The sequence below is a fragment of the Bos mutus genome, chromosome 2 (genome assembly GCF_027580195.1).
Source record: "Bos mutus isolate GX-2022 chromosome 2, NWIPB_WYAK_1.1, whole genome shotgun sequence".
In the NCBI taxonomy this organism is placed as follows: Eukaryota; Metazoa; Chordata; class Mammalia; order Artiodactyla; family Bovidae; genus Bos; species Bos mutus.
In genome coordinates, this window is record NC_091618.1 from 31,970,220 (window position 1) to 31,973,587 (window position 3,368).

At 44.7% G+C, this 3,368-nt stretch overlaps 1 pseudogene; it reads left to right on the top strand.

Annotated features, from left to right (window-relative positions):
- Positions 1-291: 291 nt before the first annotated feature.
- On the top strand, positions 292-646 carry LOC102272460 (small ribosomal subunit protein uS10-like; annotated as a pseudogene).
- The last annotated feature ends 2,722 nt before the right edge of the window (positions 647-3,368 follow it).

A 3,368-nucleotide genomic window follows, 5' to 3' on the forward strand; every position in this document is an offset into this window, starting at 1 on the left:
ACTGCATGAATCTTTTGAATTTGGAGAAGGTAAGGAAGAATATATGTTTTAAAAGGATAGATGATAATTTTGGAATACGATATTAATAGGTAACTAATAGAACAGATAGCAATCTGTATCTGAGGGTTCTGTATCCACAGATTCAACCAACCTCAGATCAAAGTATCTGGGAGCTCTTTGAGGAAAACACGGTTTCTGCTGCGGTGGAACGCTGGGCCACCCACTCCTGCTCCTGACTCACCGCTGTTCGCTCTTGCAGAAGAACGAGTTGGTCAGGAAACCAGAGCATCCATGGCCATTAAAGACAAGAGCAAGACTCCCGTGGAGCCAGAGGTGGCCATTCACCAGATTAGATCACCATCACCAGCTGCGACGTGAAATCTCTGGAGAAGGTATGTGCTAACCTGATCAGAGGCGCAAAGGAAAGGGATCTCCAAGTGAAAGGACCTGTTCCGATGCCTACCAAGACTGAGAATAACTACAAGGAAAACTCCGTGTGGTGAAGGTTCTAAGACTTGGTATCGATTCCAGGTGAGGATCCACAAGTGACTCATGGGCCCGCACAGTCCTTCTGAGATTGTCAAGCAGATCACTTTCATCAATACTGAGCCAGGAGGAGGTGGAAGTCACCATTGCTGATGCCTAAATCAACCTTTTTAATAAGTTGAGTATCAGCTGTTATCTCTCTCTCTCTCTCTCTGGGAAAACATTCCAGAAAGTTCCCCAAAGTAAAACTCAAATTTGTTGTGTACTTGCAACTGTTTACTTAGCATTTGCATTGTATTATTACATGTGAAATAAATACAAATACAATAAATACATTGTGTTTATTAAATGTGAAAGTGAAAGTGCTAGTCACTCAGTCATGTCCGACTCTTTTCGACCCCGTGGACTGACTGAAGCCCATCAGGCTCCTCTGTCCATTGGATTCTTCAGACAAGAATACTGAAGTTGGTTGCCATTCCCTTTTCCAGGGGATTTTCTTGACCCAGGGATGGAGCCTGGGTCTCCAGTGTTGCAGGCAAATTCTTTACCATCTGGGCCAAAGTGATCCATATATATAAATATCTGGGAAAAAATTCCAGAAAGTTGCCCAAAGCAAAACTTGAATTTACTGTGTACTTACAACTGTTTACATAGCATTTACATTGTATTTACTAGAACTATTTAAATAACATTTATATTGTGTTAGGTATTATAAGTAATCTAGAGCTGATTTAAAGTAGAGTGGAGATTATATGCGAATACTATGTCATTTTATATAAGAAACTTGAGCATCCATGGATTTTGGTATGTGCCCGGGGGTCCAGAAACCAATCCCCTGTGGATACTGAAAGAGATCTGTGTGAAGAAAACGTGTGGCACTTGTGAAGCACCAGTGTCTACCAGGAAGGACAGTGTGACAATGAAGAAGTCTGAGCCCAATAGGTGGGCTGCACAGGTGGGCTGCCGCTGGTTGACTTTCTGAAGGGAAAGGTGGTGATGGAGACTCAGCCTGTATTAAGACACATGCTAGTTTTCTACATCGTTTTGTCCTCTCACCTTTTCTAAATAGGTCATCAGGCAATGTTCCTTAGACTCAGAGAGCAGGCATGAAAACTTGCTTTAATAAGAAATACCCTTCTGTCACTCAACCTGACAGGAGAGGAAAGCTGCAGTGGTTTCTCGCCCTGTTTGTTTGAGTCAGAGGGGCAGAGGCAGGAAGATGGAAGCCAGACCTGACGCCGGGTGTCAGGTAAGGGACATGGGGATGCTGGGGCCAGGGGAGGAATTATCAGTTCCAAACCCAGACACCATGACTGTGAAAAGGAGACAGAGGAGAAATGCTTTCAAGTGAGTCATGCTGCTTCGGTTACTTCATTGAAATGGAGGGGTCACAGGTCTGTTGATTCGTTCATTCCTGTCCTCTGAGTGGCAGGAGAAAGAAATGGACCTGGTGTGTGTGTTGTGTCTCCTCTAGGGACAGGTTTACCGTAACGGACCTCTCCCTGGACTGAGGTTTTTGCTCTGCCCGAAGGACACCAGGGGGAGCATCTTGGGCTCCTTTGCCTGAGTTTTCACTTCCTGCTCCTTAGTGAGCTGCTCCAACAACTCACCCACCCTGAGTGACTCTCTCCTGAGACTTGTGCTCTCTGATAACATCCTGCCTCCAAGTCACTAAGAAACACAATGGCCTGAAACCTCAGAGGGAGGGAAGCCCAGTAAGGCGCTTCTACCTTTCTCATCCTCGATGACAAAGGCGCCTTATGCTCTGGTTCTGTCTCTTTGGACCAGCAGGACATTGGATGTTTCAGGCTCTCATGCGGTCTTTTTTATTTTTTCAAACTGCATGTATATATACAAATATATACACACACACACACACACACACACACGGCTGCACCGGCTCTTGGTTGTGACATGCAGGATCTTCGATCTTTGTTGTCACATGCAGGATCTTTAGCTGTGCCGTGTAAACTCTTAGTTGCAGGATGTTGGATCTACTTCCCTGATCAGAAATAGAAACTGGGCCCCCTGCATTGGGAGCTTGGAGTCATAGCCACGGGATGCCCAGGGAAGTCCCTCATGTGGTCATTTTAGAAATCTGGCACTTAGGAGAGGGCCTGAGAGTCAGGTCACATCAGACCACCTGGTTCAGACAGGCTCATTTTCGTCTGGTTCCTCTGGGGTAACCAGAGTTGATCACAGTAGAAAGTTACGCTGATCAACTGAGGCAAAATGTTAGCTTACTGGAAGGATTACTGCTGTCTAAAAGAAGAAAAAAATGGAATAATCATGTTTTGGAAAAGAGAGAAACTCAAACAGATACCCAAATATACAGTAATAGAAGCATTATTTTTTTTTTGAGAGCTTATTGTGTTCCAGCCCTTATTAAGCCCCAGGCATGTACTAATTCATCTGACCCTCCCTACAATGCTGTAAGGTGGGTACTGTTATTATTGTTTGGGTGAAAGTTTTCAGAAAACCAACTTCCCTCACAATGTGACAATCTGACCTTTGCTTAACTGCCACCCTGAAGACCAGATACAGTGATTTGTGTCAAGCCTAATGCCAGGCAGCATCACTTCAGGTAAAAATGACCCCTGATTGGTAAATGGCCCCCAGACTGGGAGAACTGTGTGTACCTGTTAGGAAGCTCTCGTTTTGGGTTTCTCTGAATTCTCACAACTGGCATGTCTCTCTGTGGAAACTTGTAAGCTATGCCTAAGGAATTGTTACAGAAACTACTAGCTTCCAAAGGGGAGGTCATGATATTTTCAAGCCAGAGAAATTCCTGCCTGGAGTAGTTGTTGGCTCCTTGTACTTGGAACTCTCTGTGTGGATTATTGTCAGGGCTTCTGGGCTGAAGAAAAACATCTGATATGGTT